Source organism: Jatropha curcas, chromosome 7, assembly GCF_041381405.1.
Source record: "Jatropha curcas cultivar XTBG-Jc1 chromosome 7, XTBG_Jcur_1.0, whole genome shotgun sequence".
NCBI classification, from domain to species: Eukaryota; Viridiplantae; Streptophyta; class Magnoliopsida; order Malpighiales; family Euphorbiaceae; genus Jatropha; species Jatropha curcas.
In genome coordinates, this window is record NC_143157.1 from 21,758,764 (window position 1) to 21,781,036 (window position 22,273).

Consider the following 22,273-nt stretch of genomic DNA (forward strand, 5'->3'; position numbering starts at 1 on the left):
AGATCCTAATTCCCATATCATAAATTTTCTGGAAATTTACGATACCTTCATACAAAATGGCATTTCTGAAGATGCCATAAAATTGAGACCCTTTCCTTTCACTCTTAGAGACAAAGTAAGATCCTGGTTACAATCATGTCCTGCTGGAAGTTTTACAATGGGAAGAATTAGCTTAAAAATTTTTAGCAAAATTCTTTCCATCTTCAAAAACTACAAAATTGCGGAATGAGATTATGACCTTTGTCCACCATGATCAAGAAAGTTTGTATGAAGCTTGGGAAAGATTCAAAGATTTACTAAGAAAATGCCCACACCACAGTTTACCTAAATGGTTACAAGTTCAAACTTTTTACAATGCATTGTCTCCTAATATTAAGATTACTCTGGATGCAGCTGCAGGAGGATCTTTTGAAAGAAAAGAAAATGACGAAGCTTATGATTTGATAGAAGAAATGGCAAGCAATAGCCACTATCAAAGCAACTCCGAGAGGAGGAAAACTGCAGGAATTTATGAGATTGATGTCATCACCGCGCTCAACGCTAAGGTAGACAATATGGTAAGAAAGTTAGACTTATTGACTACTAACTCTGTGAATTCCATTGTACAAGCTTGTGACAGATGCAATGAACAACATGGGATTGGAGAATGCATGTTAGAATCTATAAATCCACAAACTATGGAGCAAGTAAATTATGTGATGAATTAAGGAAGGAGGAGTTACCCGTATAACTCTTATGATAACAGGTTGAGAAATCATCCTAATCTGTCATACGGAAATTCGAATAACGCTTTGAACGCACCACCAGGTTTCATACCTCCAGAGAAAAAGTCTCATGACGATCTCCTTACTGCCCTTTCTAAATCACACATGGATTTTATGAACGAAACCAAAGAGAACAATAAAATCTAATAAGCTACAATAAGGAACTTGGAGATTCAGCTGGGACAATTTGCAAACATGATGGCAGCCCGACCTCAAGGTACGTTACCTAGTAATACAGAGAAAAATCCTAAAAAACAGGTGTAAGCCATCACCTTGAGGAGTGGAAAACAGTTAGAAGGTATGCCCAGGATTGAGAAAGAGAAGGAAGAGCAAAGAAAGGTCCTCATCATTGACCTAGAAGAGAAGGAAGAAGTGAAACCTTATGTTCCACCTGTCCCATTTCCACAAAGGTTGAAGAAAACGCAAGACGATAAGAGTTTCCTCAAATTTCTTGGCGTCTTCAAAAAGCTTCAAATTAACATACATTTTTCCGAAGCTCTTGCTCAAATGCCCAACTATGCAAAATTCTTGAAAGAAATCCTAAGCAAGAAAAGAAAGATCGATGATCAAGGAATGGTGATGTTGACAAAGGAGTGCAGTGCAATCATTCAGAACAAATTACCTCCTAAATTAAAGGACCCAGGAAGTTTTTCTATCCCTTGTAATATTGGCAATCTTAATTTTGAAAAAGCTTTAGCAGATTTAGGATCTAGCATTAATCTTATGTCTTATGAAGTTTTTAAGATGCTAGGGATGGGAGAGCTAAAGCCAACCAGGATGTCTCTACATTTAGTGGATCGATCAATCAAATATCCTAAAGGGATTGTAGAAGACGTACTTGTCAAGGTAGGGAAATTTATTTTTCCTATTGACTTTGTGATTCTTGACATTGAGGAAGGTAGGGAAGGATCCTTAAACCTTGGAAGACCCTTTCTTGCAACTGCAAGAGCATTGATTGATGTGCACGAAGGAAAATTAACTTTGAGGGTAGGACAAGAGGAGGTTGTCTTTAATGTTTTGAAGTCATGTAAACTTCCTATGGACTATGATGACTGTTTTAGGATTGATGTTATTGATGAATGTGTAAGGGACAAACTGCATGTTAAAGATGATAATAACATTAATCTAAGCATTATAGATGAAAAAGCAAGTGAAACACCAAAGCAAGAACTGAAACAGCTTCCATCTCATTTGAAACATGCATTCTTAGGTGAGAATAGTTCTTTTCATGTTATTATTTCTTCTCACTTAACACTTGATCAAGAGGAAAGGCTGCGCTTGATCAAGAGGAAAGGTTGTTGCAAGTTCTGCGAAAACATAGAAAAGCTTTAGGATGGTCAATTTTAGACTTGCAGGGGATAAGTCCAAGTGTATGCATGCATAAAATTTTGATGGAGGAAGATTACAAACCTTCAATTGTGCATCAAAGAAGATTGAACCCCAACATGAAGGAAGTGGTCAAAGCAAAGATCATAAAACTCTTGGATGCAGGCATCATTTATCTAATTTCAGATAATAGTTGGGTAAGTCCTATCCAAGTGGTCCCAAAGAAAGGAGGTACGACAGTCATTTCTAACAAAAATAATGAGTTAATTCCAACTAGAACTATCATAGGTTAGCGTGTGTGCATTGATTACAGGAAATTGAACAAAGCAACACGCAAGGATCATTTCCCCCTACCTTTTATTGATCAAATGCTTGCAAGACTTGCAGGTCATCCTTACTATTATTTTCTAGATGGCTATTCAGGGTATTTCCAGGTACCTATTGCATCGGAGGATCAAGAGAAAACCACTCACTTGTCTTACGGTACTTTCGCGTACAGGAGAATGCCTTTTGGGTTGTGCAATGCTCCTGCAACTTTTCAGAGGTGTATGACGTCCATATTTTCTAACATGGTTGAAAAATTCATTGAAATATTTATAGATGATTTTTCTGTATTTGGTTCTTCTTTTGAATCGTGTCTCTATAACCTCTCTTTAGTGATGCAGTGATGCGAGGACACTAACCTTGTTCTAAATTGGGAAAAATGCCATTTCATGGTTAGTGAAGGAATTGTTAGGCGACAAAATCTCACAGAAGGGGATTGAACTGGATAAGGCCAAAGTGGAGGTGATTGATAAGCTACCCACTCCAAACTCAGTAAGGGGAGTAAGAAGCTTTCTTGGCCACGCAGGATTTTACAGAAGATTTATCAAAGATTTCTCGAAAATCACTAAACCTCTTTGTAATTTGTTAGTCAAAGATGTTCCTTTCAATTTTGACGAAGATTATTTAATTGCCTTTAACAAATTAAAGAATGAATTAACTTCAGCGCCCATCATTTCTACACCAGATTGGAGTCACCCCTTTGAGCTTATGTGTGACGCAAGTGATCATGCTGTAGGAGCTGTTCTTGGGCAGAGAAAAGAAAAGAAATTGCATGTCATTTATTATGCCAATCGTACATTGAATGATGCGCAATTAAACTATGCCACCACTGAAAAAGAAGTCCTAGCTATTGTTTTTGTTTTTGATAAATTTAGAGCTTATTTAATTGAGCTAAAACAATAGTGTACACTGATCACTATGCTATTAAGTTTCTAATAGAAAAGAAAGATGCAAAGCCGAGATTAATTCGTTGGGTTCTTCTCTTACAGGAATTTGATTTAGAAATTTGTGATAAAAAGGGAACTGAAAATCTTGTAGCGGATCGTTTATCTAGGGGGAAGAAGAACAAGCAGAACTGCAAATCAATGAAGATTTCTCCCACGAACATCTTCTTCTTCTATCTAAGGCACAAGCTCCTTGGCATGCTGATATAGTCAACTACCTTTCTTGCAAAATCATTCCTCCCAATCTTTCCTATCAATAAAAGAAAAAAATTTTTCATGATCTTAAATACTATTATTGGGAGGAACCATTTTTGTTCAAGTATTGTAGTGATCAGCTCTTTCGACGATGCATACCGGAAGAAGAAATGGAAAGTGTTCTTTGATTTTGTGATTCAATAGAGTGTGGAGGACACTTTGGAGCAAGCAAGACAGCAGCGCGTGTTTTGGAAAGCAGTTTATACTGGCCTAACTTGTTTAAGGATGCCTTTAATTTTGTTCATCTCTGTGACTGTTGTCAAAGGTTAGGCAACATTTCAAAGCGACATGAAATGTCACTAAACAACATCCTTGAAGTGTAAATATTTGATGTTTAGGGCTTGGATTTTATGGGACCTTTTCCATCATCATATTCCAATCAATACATTTTAGTGGCAGTTGACTATGTTTCAAAATGGCAGAAGTTGTTGCCCTTCCCAATAATTATGCCAAAAGTGTGATGAGCTTCATAAAGAAATATATTTTCACATGACATGGAACTCCAAGAGTTATAATCACAGATGGAGGTAAGCACTTCTGTAACAAGTACTTAGATTCTCTTCTTTCCAGATATGGTGTTACTCATCGTGTAGGTACCCCATATCACCCTCAAACGAGTGGGCAAGTGGAAGTCACAAATAGGGAAATCAAGAAGATATTGGAGACAACGGTTAGACAATCTAAGAAGGAATGGTCCAAGAAATCCATGACGCTCTTTGGGCCTACCGAACCGCCTTGAAAACACCAATTGGTATGTCTCCATATCGAATGGTGTATGGTAAAGCTTGTCACCTCCCTGTCGAGTTGGAACACAAGGCATTTTGGGCGATCCAATTTCTTAACTTTGATGCTAAGGAAGTTGGTCAAAAGAGGCTGCTTCAATTAAACATGATGGATGAAATGAGACTCCATGCTTATGAAAATGCCAAAATCTATAAAGATCGCACCAAGCAATGGCATGATAAGCATATTATCCTACAGAATCTAAGAGTAGGCCAGCAGGTATTACTCTACAACTCTAGACTCCATCTTTTTCCAGGGAAACTGCCCTCGAGGTGGTCTAGCCCATTCACGATTAACGAAATTTTCCCGCATGGAGCAGTTGAGATAATGGATGGTGACCAAAGTTTCAAGGTTAACGCTCAATGTTTAAAGGTTTACCAAAATGGAAACTTTGATCCCGTTAAAACCGCTATAAGTCTTGAATAGCCTAGATCAGGTTCAGTACGTCGAGCTTAACAACGTTAAATAAAAGCGCTAATGGGAGACATCCCTTTCTATTTAACCCTTTATTTAAATTGTTTTTGTTATAATTTTCCAAAATTTTCTTTATGTTTATTCTTCTACTTTCAGCTTAATTTTTTTCAGGCAGAAGAAGAAGTCCAGAAGGTAGCACGCCCTAGATGTGCTCATTAGCACGCTCGTGCTTCAAAGAGGTAGAAATCACTCTTAAAGGTCTGAGGCTCGCACGCCCTGACCGTGCCAGGAAGATAGAATTTTGCTTACAAGTCAGAGTCTAGCATGCCTAGACCGTGTGAGATAGCACGCCTGTGCTAAGGCAAGGTAAGATTTTTGCAGTTAGCACGACCTAGCCATGTCCTATAGCACGCCTGTGTAGATGAGAGTACTCTGGAAAGTCAGAGGCGTGCACGCCCAAGCCTTGCCAAGCCGCACGCCCGTGCCTGCCACAGCCTCAAAGAGACAGAGCCGCACATGCCCTGATCGTGCCGATAAGCACGGTCGTGCCATGTTCAGACTTGCGCATTAAAACGTGCCTCTATTTAAAGAGCACGACCTAATTCATCTTATTCCCACTTCGCACGCCCTAGCCGCCCCCACCATCTCTTCAGTTTCCCTCTTTTTCTCTCAACCCAAACACAACACATATCAAATTTTTTCACCTCTCTCCTTCACCATGCCTCCACGATACAAGTGCAATAGACCCGCCTCTTCGATAGCCGCTAGACAATGCCTAACGGCTCGGTCTTCCACTGCTTCTCCTCCACCTGTTCCACCTCGTACAGGTCCAGCTCCTCCTCCATTCGAGATTGCCTCACCGAAGCAACAAGAAAGGTATACAAAACTCTCTCTTCGCCTTATTTTGCCCAATAGGTTTATTGATGAATCTGCACTAGCACAAATGGGGCTTAGGGATGCTATTCTAGAACCCCTTATGCGTATTATGTGGGAGCAATTTCTTGGCATGAAGGATCTTGTTTACGCACCTCTAACTTTAGAGTTTTTGAGTTCATATTCTTCTGTTATTTGATTATTGCCTGTTAATTTCGCTAGCAAAATTAGATTCAGGCTGTTTGGAAGAACTTTTGATCTTTCTGTAAACGATGTTAGTCATATATTTGGGTTTCCCACTGAAAATGCTAATAATCAAATATCTATGGATTTTAATGATCACAGTACATGGAATGATCTTACTGGAGAAAATAAATATAATCCTAGGCTTTCAAAAGCATCAAAATTGAGAAACCCTGCCCTGAGATATATTCACAAATTCCTAGCCAACACCATTTTTGGGAGAAGTGAGAGTGATGGGGTGTTGAGCCGAAATGAACTATATTTTTTATGGGCAATTAATCGAGGAATTTTGTTGAATGTTGGTTATTAGCTATGCCAACGATGGGCTAGAGTGGCGAGAGCAGATAAAGGGGCTATTATGATGGGGTGCTTTGTGACCCAAATTGCTACATATTTGAGAGTTTGGAATCCCGCTAGGCCAGTTATGATAGTGTGGGAGGAGGAAAGGGCACCAGGTTAGGCTTAGACGTTATGATTCATATGAAGCTAGTGGAAAAAGTAGGAGATTCATACCGTTTGGTGGGTGCTCGAGAATATAGCTCTGATGATGAGGAGGCTGAGGATGCCGCTGACACTAACATGGAGGAGGGTAATCCGCCTCCTTTCCCTGCTTTTGGTACTTCTTTTGGTGCAGGTACTTCTAGAGCTGGGCCTTCTTTTGAGGGAGAATCAAACATGTCCAATGATGAGGTGCTTGAACGGATGATGTCCCGGATGGACATGTTTGATACTCTGCTTAACGGAATGGAGTCGATGATTGCTGACCACTTTCAATCGATAGAAATCATGCATGGTAGCCTCGAATCCCAATATCAGGGCATTGCTGATCAACTCCAAACTGTCCTTCAGTTGTTGCGACCACATCCACCTCCACCACCTGAATCTTGATGGATTTCGATTTGTTTTTGGGTTGCTTTCTATTTTTTATTTTTGTTGGATATTATATCTTGGATTTTGATTTAATTGTTGCTTTTTAGTTCGACTTTGGCTCTTATATATTATATATTCCTGTTATTAGTGATTTTCTAACTTTATAGCTTTGCTAAACTCCAACACCCGACTTTATTGTATTGTTCAATACAATGATGGTACTAATTTCTCCACCTTCTTACTCTTTTGTTACATTATTAATAATATGATAAGTTTGCAGATTTGAATAAGGCTCATTAAGGACAATGTGCTAAACTAAGTTGCGGAAAGAAGTTTTAGCTAAAACTTTAAATTTCTTTTGTTATTTAAATTTCCTTTGTTATTTTATTTTGTTTCATTAGTAAAATAAGGTTGGAATAATTGTGATCAAATATAAAACTTATCTTTGATTCATTAACCTTTGATTAAATTAATTCTTCTTCGAAGTTAATTATTTTTTAGCTTCAATTTAAGTTTTTAATTTAACATACTTCTTTGGTTTAACCATTTGTTTCTAAGATTATAAACATTAACTGTGTGAAGGTTTTATGATAAATAGATATGTTTTTCATAAAAACTTATTTAACCTTGGCATTCCTAGAACAAAATTAGAATTTTCTTCAAGACAAAAAACTTTTTAATACTAACATTTAGAAAGAGATGATTTAGGCATTCTTTGTTAAAACTTCATACTTAGCCTAGACCATTTAAGAAAGTATGACCTTTGAAACCAAATTGAAACCTATATCCAATAATTTATTGTTCACCCTTATTTAAACCTAGCCATTAAACCAAAACTAATTCTCTACCCTAAATGCAATAATGTGTAATTGAAGGATTTGATTTTTATTAAAACATAGCAACAAATGGAGAAAATTCCATTAATACTAGCAAAAGAGGAAAACAGAAAAAGAGAAACACCCTGCAAGTAAAGAAATCAATCAAAATTCAAGTTTAGGGAACTTTAGCAAGGAAGAAATTATCAAAAGGTGCTATGAAGAGACCTGGCCAAAAATACCTCTAATTTCAAGCTAGTAAGGAACTTCAATTTAATCTCCCTTTACAAATAAAAATTGTTTTTAATATAAATGAAAATCCTGATATTAAGCATTCTTTGTATCTTTTGTCTACCATATTATCCTTTTCTTCTTTAGCTAAGATTATATACCTAAAACCCCATTACAACCTAAACAAAGACCTTTTGATCATTTGAATTGTACGCATTTCAATTGTGGAGAAGGGATGACCAATTTTGCCTATGGGAGTGTTGAACTTGTATCTTATTTAAAGGTTAAATGATTTCAATAAATTCATGTTCTAATTGTCATAAGATTAAATAATTGTTGATGATAAAAATCTTGTTAACTCAAGTTTAATTAAAGGAATGTGTTCTATTAAAAATTGAATTTTGGCTAGAAAATGATTAGCATAGGAAACACATGATTTATTCTTATGTTAATGACTTTGGATACTTATTGAAATTGTGAATGATTATTCCATACCATATTAAGCTAATATTTAGTTTTGTTGCTTGGGGACAAGCAATGGTTTAAGTTTGGAGAATTTTGATAGTGTTATTTTTATAGTATTTTCAATATAATTTTTATTAAGATTTTTATCATTTTTTATTTATTTAAATTAGTTTTTATTTAATTTTGTTATGTTTTTATTCAAAAGCTTTCTTAAATCATAATTCACTTGATCTTAAGGAAATTTGTAGGATTTTGGCACAGAAAAGAGCAAAATAAAGCAAGAAACTCAGGCTCTAGCACGCCCCAGCCGTGCACATCAGCATGCACGTGCTAGAGCCAAGGAAAAATAAGCGGAAAGTCAGACTCTGGCACGCTCTGCCCGTGCAAGACAGCACACCCGTGCCACAAAGGAAACATCAACCCAAGTGAATAGAAAAGATTGGGAAATATATTGATAAACATCAACCCAAGGAGTAATAAATGAAGTTTTTCCAATATTATCCTTGTTTAGATTAGTTATGTTGACGCGTGTTTTTTATGCCTCGCCTGATCCAATGATGATACGAGGATGAATGGGTCAATATCTAGAAGTCTTTTAATCCAAGAATTTAAACAAAAATATATATATAATAATAATAAATAATAAAAAAAATAATAAAAAAAATAATAAAAATATTATAAAAAAAAAAGAAAAGAAAAAGAAAAGAGGGTGCTACAGTGACTAACGCGTGCTACAGTAGCCCCGTATTAAAAAAATGCACTGCTACAGTGTTTTGTACTACACTGCTACAGTGCAATGCTACAGCACTGCTACAGTGCTTTGTACTACACTGCTACAGTGTCCCAACCCCTATAATAACACACTCTCTCAACCCTCTCAACTCTCTCTCGCCCTCTATCTCTCTCAACACTATACTACTAAAAAATTATAATCTATAATTTTTACTATATTTCATAATATTCAAATTTCTATCCTAAAAAATTCTTATGAATTAATTTTGAAGAGAAATTGCTATTAGATATTGATCTTAGGTGAATTAAAATATAAAAAGAGAGAAAATAACAAAAAAAAATAAATATAAAAAATCATTCAAATCCTTGGAAACAAAGCTTCTGGCAGATCCGATCCATTTATAATCCCCAATCTGAGGATCAGGTAATTTCCTCGACATTTTTGTATCTTTTACATATTTTTATGTATTTTTGTGATTTTAATAATTTAAGTTTTTTTAAATTATATTCTGTTCATGTTTGGCTATTTTATATGTCCTTAAATTATATTTGAACAAGAAAGTATGTAAAAAAAATCATTCGAAAATAAATTCTGGACCAAAAAAATATATATGCAGTGTTATTAATTTTTCCAAAAAAATCCACTATTCACACACTATTCACCCGATTTTCCAGAAATAAAAAATATAAAAATAATAAATTTTGCACGAAAATAAAGTTTAATTTCTTCAATAAATCAACTATGAACAGATTATAATTTAATTGAGCTTAAAATATTAAAAATGTGATTATACATATTTATTTGTGTGAATTTTATTATTTTTGGTTGAATGCAAAGATGAAATTAAAATAAAAAAAATTAAAATATGAGTTAAATATTGAGTAATAATTATGAATGGTTTTATTTTTATTAGTTTACGGATTTAATTTTTCATTCGATTTATATGTATATATTTCTGGATCCGGTTCAATTATGTGTTTATTTGTTTTATGTGTTTATTTATTTGAACTTTACAATTTATGTTTAAAAGAAAAAAAAATTAAATTAAATCTGTAGATTCATTAATAATTTGCATATTCGGAAAATAAAAATAATTATAATGCTTAGAATTAAGTTTGTAAATTTATTTATGTTTAAGATTAATTTGCATGTTTATTAATAATTATTTGTATATTTAGTGTTAAATAATAATTATGTGTGATTTTGTTTTTGTAATTTTTGTATTTAATTTTGAATCGATTTATATAATTTTTTGGATCTGGCTTGTTACCCGCCTTGAACCATAAGGCAAGAGCGGGTCTTTTATTATTTGATTTATTATTCTTGATTCGGTTTGTCGCCCGCCTTGAACCATAAGGCAAGAGCGGGTCTTTTATTTATTTGTTTTAATTGCTTTAATTTGAATAATTGTTATGTGATAATTAGATTTGTTTGGGACGATTAAATAATTTTCCAAATAGGAACTCGGTCCGATTTATTTGGGTTGGGTTTAATTAAATAAATAATTTGGCTTTTCTAAGTAAAATAAATTAGAAATCATAGGTTAATAATAGAGGCCGGTTTTTCCGGGCGTCGGCTTCCAACGGGCCGGCGTACCCAATTCCCTTACCCAGAATCGCATTGTTGCGTCTGACCAGTCTTTTAAAATAATTTGGCCTTAGAACAAAATTGGGTTTAAAAAGAAGTCATTTTTATAAAAATGGTCCCATTGCCTAAATAATGGGTGGCGACTCAAAATTGTTTATAAGACCGATTTATCGGCACCACATCCAAACAATAAAAACATTTCATCAAAAATTCAAAAAAAAGAAAATTGATGTTTTCGGGTCCTTCGGGGGGATTTTTTTTCGACGAAAACAGATTGGCGACTTCACTGGGGATACAACCACTAATCCCCGATTATTTTAAATTAGATGGTTGTGATTAGGAATTAACTCTAAAAACCTATGTTTTCTAAAAAATAAAAATAAAAAAAAATAAAATTGGTTAGAAAGCCGTTGAAAAATTATTTAATCGTCCGTATATGTTTAATTGCTTTCCTTTTCTTTCTAGGATTTTTTGCATTCATACCTCATTTCTCTCTTCTCACCTCATTCTACCCATGCTACCTTTCGGTAATGGTGTTAAGTTTGACGGTGGATCTAGCCTAAACTATACGATTTAGGTGCATCCATCCGAGAATTAACATTACTACCAACCGCAAGCCTAGTACCTTAAAGGTGCGTCAAAAGGAGTAGGCCCAACAAAGCCCGAATCCTGTTTGCGGAACCCAGACTTTGTTAAGCCCAATAAGACTGAAGCCCATGCATATAGTTGAAAAACCTTAGTTACTACCCCTAAGGTGTACCCGATTCTGTTTGCTGTTGTTATGCCGCATTCATTTCTGAGAGTTTATATCGTCAATCTCAAAACCCCATGCTGGTTGTCGAGATTAGACCAAATCCTAGGAAACAGATGTCGGAATTTATACCAACGGAATTCGTGTGTGGGAGAAATAAGGTTGGAAGGCATGCATTTTCCAACTCCCGTTCCCCTATGTGTTATAAACTGTACATATGTTGTGACATTCATGCATCATGTAACACTTTCCTTTTCAGCAATGCATTAATAAGAGCTAACACTCGATATGGACATTTGATCTTGATTTTGAGAGTGGACCTCTAATTCGTTTTGAATAACATAATGCAATTGTTTATAGTGAATTGATACCCAAAAGAAAGGGGAGTTATAAAGGAGTTGAGATTTCTTTGAATTTTCACATTTTTGGCATTATTCGGAAATAAGCATGAGATTGCAAAAAAAAAAAAAAAAAAAATTCCTGCTTGGGACCATTTGTTCCAAGGCCAAAATTAAGGAAACAAAAATAAAAAAAAATAATTAAAAAATCCCGCTTGGAAATTCTTTCATTCCAAGGAAAAAATTAGGGACTCGAGAGAAAATGGCCGGTTGTGAAATTCAAAAGGAACGGTCGACGACAGATAATGCCGGAAATGTTTAAATACAAAATAAATTATTGCTATGTTATTCATGCCGAATTTTAGGTCCAATCGTCAAAAACGAGATGTTATTTCCATACTGGTTATTAGCACACTGATTTGCATTTTTCATCCTATACCTATATTCTTCATGCATACAAGTGCAAAGACAAAGGAAAGGCAAAACACCAGTCACATCTTCTCAAGTAAAAGAAGAAGACGAGTCGCTGGATGAAAGCAAATTGCGAGCAAAATGGATGCCTTAAAGCAATCACAGGAGAATTTGCAGATCACAGTTTTTGACATGGGACAACAACTGCACATGATCCATGCAAAGCAAGCACGTATGGAATGGAAGTGGATGAAATATTTCCAAAAAAATAAAAAATAAATAATAATAATAAATAATAAAAAAAATCTTTTTTACTCTGTCACCCTCAGGTTCGGGAGCCTAGGGATTTTTTGTCCTTTGTTTTTCATTTCTTTTTAATTTCTTGTGTGTTTTATGCATGTGCATTTTGTATTTTATGCATGTATCCTCCCACAATGAGGACATTGTGTCTTTCAAGTGTGGAGGAGAACTACATTTTCATTTCACTTATATAAAAAATGTGTAAATAAAAAAAAAAAAAAAAACAAAAATAAAAAGAGGGTGTCAATTTCTTTGCTCAATGTTTTAGTTTTTACATGTTGATTGGTTTATATTTTGCTTGTTGAAATAGAAGTCTTGAATAATATACCATGATTGAGAGATTTAAATGCTTTTATGAGCTTAGGTATTAAAGTATGACATATAAAATTTTTCTTTGCAAATATCTAATTAATCTTCTAGACATTATTTTTCACTTTAGAGAAGCATGGATCCTAACTTAAAATGAAGAATAGGAAGGAAAGGGAAACTAAAGCCATAATACTTGTATGTTTCGAGTCAATAAAGGATGAGGGTATTTAAAAAACAAAGCGATAGAGGGAATAATGGAAATCCGTTCTAAAACAAAGTGGTACGGAGCATAAAATGCAACCACTTACCATTTACATTCCCCCATATATCTTTACAAAAAAAAACCTTGCGATAAGAAATACCTTGAGAGTGTGGTATGGAGCATAAAATGCAACCACTTTGTGAAAAAAAAAAAGTAGGTTACCTAAAAATACCTTGAGATAAGAAACAATGCATGTGTGCTAAAACTGTCCTAAGTACTTCCTATTTTGCATTCTAAGGAAGAAGGATTGCTTTTGAATGACTAGATTTTGTATAGCTATATTAACAATTCTAATTGTCATATTCATTTATACTACTTGGTTCATAAAACACTTCAATCTCTTATCTTTGGTAGATTACTTAAGAAGTCTAAATCAACCAGCAAAAATAAACATGATCAACATGAGTTCTAAAGAAAGATGAATGTTTTGCTTAGAGACAAGCAAAGAACTAAGTGTGGAGGAATTGATAGCCTCGCAAAGCGGGCAAATTTTGTTATGTTATTTTCATATGCATGACTGCATGTTGTTTTATACATTTTACGTTTGCTCATGTTGTCTTTGTTTTAAAGTGATTATAGGAATACAATTCCAAAACAAAACAAAAATAAAATGTTTTTATACATGAGGGAGTTGCATATTTTCTCTCTTTGTGAATATTACAGGTAATAAAAAATGTAAATTTTTGTCCTTAGTTAATTAATCCATTTTAATGTGCTTTCATTTCTTGAATCCGAGGGCAGGAGGCCCAAAGTGCTAATCCAACAAATAGTTTCGAAAAGAAAAGATTTGTTGTTGTTCTTTGTTGTCTTATATGCAGAAAACAGGATTCAATCAAGAGAGGACCAGCGGATTTATTGAAACACAAAAAAAAAAAGAGAGATACAATAATTGGGAGTTCACGTCCCTCCGAAATACAAAAAAAAAAGAGCAGCAGCAGCAGTCACCACAGCGGTTGGATCATCAAACATTGACCCCTCCAAGACTTAGTTCCATCGCTAAGAATGAAACCAGTCAACATACTCGGGTGTCACAGTGTCCTGCATCACCCCTTGACCCATGTACCATGTGTTTCGGCTCCGCCAACGGTCAGCTAAATTGGTCAACAGACTTGGCGTCATGGGAACACTTTCGAAGTTATGGGCTCGAGGAACACGCTGAACGACACCATACTGGCGATTGATCCTATCTGGGAAGTAGGCCATGGAACGGTCGAGACTGGCATACAGCACATAACGGAGGTTCATGCTCCCAGCAGTGACCAGTCTAATCCTCCACCAAGGACAAGTCCACCGAATCACGGGGTTATCTCCAAAGTCAAACTGTCCTCGGGAACGAGGCCGAAAATTAGCAGACCATATGTTGGAATGGAACGTGCCGGGACTGGAGGAATCAGGCTTAGTTTATCTAAGGCCCAAGCTTGCAGTAACATCGGGCAACCCCGATGGTGAATGTTGAAATTAGTAACATGAAGGGCAATATCCCTGACCCAGCACATGGTCTCTCCCATGATCATCATGAAGACGGTGCGACGGTACAGTAGTCGAAAGTCTCCAATTCCGGGTTGGCGATTCTTCATGGCATACACATTCAACAACAGGAAACAACAAGCCCAAACCCAAGAATGGTCCGAATCCATGGACAACACTCTATTCAGAAAAGGCTCTAAGGGAAGGCCTCGATTCGGATCTATTCCGTCAGGAAGGTAAATCGGGCATAGAGTCGCAATCTCAGCCGGATCATATCTGGGACCTGGGGGCAAAGCTGGAGTTTCATCTTGTACAGGGTGGTGACCCATTATGGCGCACATCTCCTCGTAGGTCGGCGTCACTTCAGAATCATCAAAATGGAAAATCATAGCATTGGGATTGAAATGCCCTACGAGCCAGGATAAGAAACTGGTATCAGGCTTCAAATCTTTGAAGTACCTTAGCCAAGCTAATTGATTCAGGGGATAGATCTCCCACAAGTTATCCGGAAGGGATTGAACAAAAGATGAAACTTGATTTCTGAAAGCCATGGAAGAAAGTTGTTTCAAATGCTGTGGAATGAAGACAATGAAGAACGTAACTCCTTGTTATAGAAGGGAAAAGGCCCCACTGGGTTGAAAAGGATACCCATTACCAGCTGACTGGCATCTGCTTTCTGTGGTGATAAGATGCGGATTCGCCATCACAAGGCATAAAAAAAAAAAAAGAAAAGTGGTGGAAGCATCCGGAGAAAAAGAGATAGACAAATGACGTCCGGATAAAGCGATGGACCACTCTTGTAAGTAGGTGGGATACCTCCATTCTATTTTTGTGGTTTTGTTTTCTCTGTGCAGGAACAAAGCAAATCAAAAAAAAAGCATCACATGGACAAGTGGCATCCTAACAAAGTGAAATAAAGCAACAGTCTCAAAAAAAAATTAAAAAACAATCAATTTGGAGTCACTTGCCACACAGGGGGCAAACTCAGCACATTCCCTCAACCTCCAGGTAAGTTTTCTTTCAACACCGTATCAGGAAAAGTATACCTGAAAATTTGAGAAAAAAAAAAAACAGCAATTTTTGTTAAAATTTAAAAGACTTTTGTTAAATTCAAAGTTGCAATGGATAAAAAAAATAAAATTTTCAAGGTTTGCTTAAAAGATAATATTTTTGGTCTCAAGACAGAATTCCAAACTGGGGGCAAAAATAAAATCTTTTGTCCTGATGCAAAATTCCAAATTTCAAAATTCATGATTATTAATGCATGGGGGCATGTGATGCTCCAACATTTAACAAAGGCAAGATCTGTTTGTACACAGAAATTGCTCTTTCCTTTTGAAAATGTTTTCAGGTCAACCGGCGTTAGACCCCACCGAACAGTGATGATGTATTGCGAAACTGTTTGGATTTTCTCATCCCGATCAATGATGATGTATTGCAAAGTTGATCGAGTTAATCCCTTTCCTGATTAGTGATGTTGTGTTGCGAAGCTAATCAGAACAATTTCAACCTCCGAACAGTGATGATGTATTGCGAAGCTGTTTGGATTTTCTCATCCCGATCAATGATGATGTATTGCGAAGTTGATCGAGTCAATCCTTTTACTGATTAGTGATGGTGTTGTTGCGAAGCTAATCAGGCCAATTTCAATTCTCCCACCGAACAGTGATGATGAATTGCGAAACTGTTTGGATTACTTTTCTCGATTAGTGATGGTGTTGTTGCGAAGCTGATCGAGTCAACTCTCTTACTGATTAGTGATGGTGTTATTGCCAAGCTAATCAGGCCAATTTCAATTCTCCCACCGAACAGTGATGATGAATTGCGAAACTGTTTGGATTACTTTTCTCGATTAGTGATGGTGTTGTTGCGAAGCTGATCGAGTCAACTCTCTTACTGATTAGTGATGGTGTTGTTGCGAAGCTAATCAGGCCAATTTCAATTCTCCCACCGAACAGTGATGGTGTATTGCGAAGCAGTTTGGACTCTCTTCCCGGTCAATGATGGTGTATTGCGAAGTTGACCAGGACATTTAAGTCTTTCAGGCCGATCAAACCGAGCCTCGAAGGTGTCTTCATAGCCGATCAAACCGAGCTTTGGAGTCATTCACATATTTGACTGGAGCCGACGAAAGCCGATTAAACCGAGCTGAGTAGGTGGCCAGATGATCAACCAAAATCCTTCAAAACCAATCAGGCCGAGTTTTGGAGGTCATTACCAATCCGACTGGAGCCAACAAAGCCAATCAGACTGAGCTGGGAAGGTGACCAGATGATCGAATCATCCCAAAATCCTTCGAGCTAATCAGACCGAGCTTCGAAGGTGCCTTCAAAGCCAACCAAACCGAGCTTTGAAGATGATTACTAGATTGAAGGCGCGTCAATAGGCCACCTTAACATTAATCGTTTATACAATTAATGATAAAGTGTGGGGGCAAACTGTTGACGCGTGTTTTTTATGCCTCGCCTGATCCAATGATGATACGAGGATGAATGGGTCAATATCTAGAAGTCTTTTAATCCAAGAATTTAAACAAAAATATATATATAATAATAATAATAAATAATAAATAATAATAAATAAAAATAATAAATAAAAATAATAAAAATATTATAAAAAAAAAAAAAGAAAAAGAAAGGTGCTACAGTGACTAACGCGTGCTACAGTGGCTGTGCTACTGTAGCTGCGCGTGCTACTGTAGCCCCGTATTAAAAAAAAGGTCCGCTACAGAGTACTGCTACAGTGCAATGCTACAGCACTGCTACAGTGTTTTGTACTACACTGCTACAGTGCTTTGTACTACACTGCTACAGTGTCCCAACCCCTATAATAACACACTCTCTCAACCCTCTCAACTCTCTCTCGCCCTCTATCTCTCTCAACACTATACTACTAAAAAATTATAATCTATAATTTTTACTATATTTCATAATATTCAAATTTCTATCCTAAAAAATTCTTATGAATTAATTTTGAAGAGAAATTACTATTAGATATTGATCTTATAAAAAGAGAGAAAATAACAAAAAAAATAAATATAAAAAATCATTCAAATCCTTGGAAACTAAGCTTCTGGCAGATCCGATCCATTTATAATCCCCAATCTGAGGATCAGGTAATTTCCTCGACATTTTTGTATCTTTTACATATTTTTATGTATTTTTGTGATTTTAATAATTTAAGTTTTTTTAAATTGTATTATGTTCATGTTTGGCTATTTTATATGTCCTTAAATTATATTTGAACAAGAAAGTATGTAAAAAAAATCATTCGAAAATAAATTCTGGACCAAAAAAATATATATGCAGTGTTATTAATTTTTCCAAAAAAATCCACTATTCACACACTATTCACCCGATTTTCCAGAAATAAAAAATATAAAAATAATAAATTTTGCACGAAAATAAAGTTTAATTTCTTCAATAAATCAACTATGAACAGATTATAATTTAATTGAGCTTAAAATATTAAAAATGTGATTATACATATTTATTTGTGTGAATTTTATTATTTTTGGTTGAATGCAAAGATGAAATTAAAATAAAAAAAATTAAAATATGAGTTAAATATTGAGTAATAATTATGAATGGTTTTATTTTTATTAGTTTACGGATTTAATTTTTCATTCGATTTATATGTATATATTTCTGGATCCGGTTCAATTATGTGTTTATTTGTTTTATGTGTTTATTTATTTGAACTTTACAATTTATGTTTAAAAGAAAAAAAAATTAAATTAAATCTGTAGATTCATTAATAATTTGCATATTCGGAAAATAAAAATAATTATAATGCTTAGAATTAAGTTTGTAAATTTATTTATGTTTAAGATTAATTTGCATGTTTATTAATAATTATTTGTATATTTAGTGTTAAATAATAATTATGTGTGATTTTGTTTTTGTAATTTTTGTATTTAATTTTGAATCGATTTATATAATTTTTTGGATCTGGCTTGTTACCCGCCTTGAACCATAAGGCAAGAGCGGGTCTTTTATTATTTGATTTATTATTCTTGATTCGGTTTGTCGCCCGCCTTGAACCATAAGGCAAGAGCGGGTCTTTTATTTATTTGTTTTAATTGCTTTAATTTGAATAATTGTTATGTGATAATTAGATTTGTTTGGGACGATTAAATAATTTTCCAAATAGAAACTCGGTCCGATTTATTTGGGTTGGGTTTAATTAAATAAATAATTTGGCTTTTCTAAGTAAAATAAATTAGAAATCATAGGTTAATAATAGAGGCCGATTTTTCCGGGCGTCGGCTTCCAACGGGCCGGCGTACCCAATTCCCTTACCCAGAATCGCATTGTTGCGCCTGACCAGTCTTTTAAAATAATTTGGCCTTAGAACAAAATTGGGTTTAAAAAGAAGTCATTTTTATAAAAATGGTCCCATTGCCTAAATAATGGGTGGCGACTCAAAATTGTTTATAAGACCGATTTATCGGCACCACATCCAAACAATAAAAACATTTCATCAAAAATTCAAAAAAAAGAAAATTGATGTTTTCGGGTCCTTCGGGGGGATTTTTTTTCGGCGAAAACAAGTTATAATAAATACTTTCACAAATAACTATTAATTTTGAAATAAAGGATAATTTGATGAAATTATAAGTTATTATAATGTATGAGAATTAATTGCTTCCTTAATGTTTAATAGGGAATAATGTTTAAAGACTAATTTATCGTTGGAAAGAATTTAGGGAGAGAAATAATTGCATAATGAAAATTGAAAAATTATAGCAATTAATGTTCATCGTCGATCTCTGGACTTACTTTGTAAATGGCGGCTACTAATGAGCTCGGAGGTGACTTTTTATTGGCTAAAAGTAAAGAATAGCAGTCCAAAATTTTGGTTTTGTTTATCGAATTTATAATGTTGTTTTAGCATGTCCTGTAATAAATTTAAGGCTATTTATTTGAGAAAGAAAATATTTTAAAATTATTATTATCTTTGTTCCATAATATTTATTACATTTAAAATTTCACGCCTAAAAATTATTAAATTTATCTAAATTATAATAAATTATTAAGTAAATCGACTATATTACCCTTAATTCAATACTAATTTTCTAAGAAAACTATTAAATTGAAAGAATAATTATTAGTCATATACGAAGAGTAAACATGAAAGAAAATATTTAATACTCATTGAAACCACAAATATGACAAGTATTTTTAGAATAAGCTATTTTTTCATATGCGACAAGTATTATGAAACAAAGGTAGTATAATACAAAGTCTCTATATCACCAAAATATATGAAAGATATTAATTATTCTAATTTTAACTGGCACTGTAATAGAATTAATAATATTATTATTTATTATAACATTTGCAATTATAGTTGTATCCAGGATTCCAATTAGTGCTATACATAATAGTAATTATGACCAATATCATAATACTTTATTTTATAAAAAAAATTACATATTTATATTTTAATACCTCTAAATAGCTAGCATGTTTGTGTCATCATATATTATAACAAGTTATTTGTATTTTTAATTATAATAAAAAAATCAAAATACTGAAAAGGTAGATTTTTTTATATTAATGAAATTAAATTCTAACATTTACTTCTAAATAATATTGTATTTTTTTAAAATAAAAGAGAGGGGATTATACCCATGGAAAACTAACAAGCTCTAGGCCAAATAATCTTTTATTATTAGGTTTTAGGCATAAAAAATTTTAATTTTTAATCCTATTATAAATTTATATAATATTGTAGTAAGATAGAAGATAAATAAAGGAAAAAGAAGAAAATAAAACTAAAAAATGTATTAAAAAAATAAAAGAACTCAACTTTATAATTTTGTAGTCCAATAATATTCTACATCAAGAAAATTTTAATTTCTGCTGAAGTTATCATATTTGAATAAATACGGTATAATGTTGATTGTTTCTGAATTATCTTTAACTTGGACTCAAGAGTGTGTGAAAAACAATTCTTATTCCAAAGATTGTTTTTAATTTTTATTTTTCTGTGTTAAGAGAGAAAGAGATAAATAGAGGGAGGGGAAAGTGATTTTAAGTCTCAAACTATGAGTGTCTTTTCTTTTTAATAAGTTTCAAATCATGTCCATGAAATTAAACATATTTTCAACATGATTTTTCCTTTATTATTCTCCTATATGTGTTAAGTAAATTTTTTTTAAAAAAAAAATTCTATTAAATAAAAAATTAAAAAATTAATCAATATAAGAGAAAATATTAACTATAATTAATCTGATAGACAAGACATTGCGGTTAGGTGAATTCGCAGGCAAGCGAATATAGGAGCTTATTTTTTGACAAGAGTTTCCCATAACTATGCTAGTTTTTACTTGTGGGAGGAGATGTCTCCTTGTTTGCTTGCTTTCTATGATTCTTAATGAATTTTTCATTTAAAAAAAAAATATTCCCTTTATCCCACTTTGTTTCTATGATTTAACAAAACACGTGTATTAAGAATTTAGTCAACAAAAGCTATTTTGTCATTTTTTATCTTCAACTCATTAAAATATTAATAAAAGTATTTCATTTAATGAAGGATCATAAATGTTATTATGGGAAAAATAATTATTTAAATATATAAATTTAGAAACCTTACAATCATTTTAGGACATCCAGAAAATGAATAACAAGCAAACAAAATGGAACAAATAAAATATATAAAAGTAACACTATCAGTCATTTAGCCACAGAACCAATATTATGGTCTATCTTCAGATAATTATCATGCTTTATTAGCAATTAAAGCTAATTCACACTCACAGATTTCAGATACACATCATATTTGCAATTCCTTATCAATTTTCAGCACTTATGAAAGAATTTACCCATCTCACTCAAAATTCCCAATGGTACTTATGTATTTGCTCCTTTTTCAGGAACCATTTATTTTAGTAATAATTTCTAACTTGTTGATGTACTTTTTTATTTTTTGGTAAATGAAGGAAGCAACAAGAAACTATTTTAAAAAGTTAATACTACAAGCATCAACTCAAAGAATTAAAGATAAAAATGCAGAATATGAATCTCAAATAAACAAAGTGCATATGATAGAATGACCCAATCTAGTCAAATGATTTGTCGCAAAATTTGTTTCGCGAAATGCATGATGGAGAGAACAATTCCAATCATGAGCCAACAAACTCTTAATGGCCATGATAATAATCGCCAAAGGATGAGAAGGCCCCAAATCCGAATGAACTAACTGCACTAAAAGGATCAGATTGCTTGTGTAAATGTTTTTGTTGTATTATTCAAGGAAGCAAGATACATATTTATAGAGTTTACAGATTACATTTGAAATATAGAAAATCTCCAAATCATATCTAAACTATTTACAGTTAAACAAAATCAAATATCAGAAACTAACTAGTTTGACTTGGTACAAGAGAGTTATCCTCAATACACCCCCGCAAGATTGAGCTTCCATCAAAGATGCCAATCTTGGGTCGAAAAACACGTAATCGAACTTTGGACTGCGGCTTAGTAAGCAAATCAGCAAGCTGATCCTGACTAGAGATATGTTGAACAACAAGTTGACCAGAAGTTACCTTCTCACGGACAAAATGATAATCAAGAGATAAATGCTTCATGCGAGAATGGAAAACAGGATTAGCACAGAAGTATGTAGCCCCAATATTATCACACAAGATTAATGGCTTATAAATAACTGTAGGCTGGAGTTCTTGAAGCAAACTTTGAAGCCACGAAACCTCAGACGTTGTGGCTGCTACTGATCGATACTCGGCTTCTGTGGAAGACCGAGCAACAGTCCGCTGTCGTTTTGAATGCCAAGACACTGGTGCA

The 22,273-nt window shown here is 33.9% G+C and overlaps 1 non-coding gene across 1 annotated transcript; it reads right to left on the reverse strand.

The window, feature by feature from the left end:
* Positions 1–214: 214 nt before the first annotated feature.
* Positions 215–322, reverse strand: LOC119371583 (small nucleolar RNA R71). The gene has a single exon (XR_016321939.1). It is a non-coding gene; the product is annotated as a small nucleolar RNA R71 (small nucleolar RNA).
* Between the last annotated feature and the right edge of the window lie 21,951 nt (positions 323–22,273).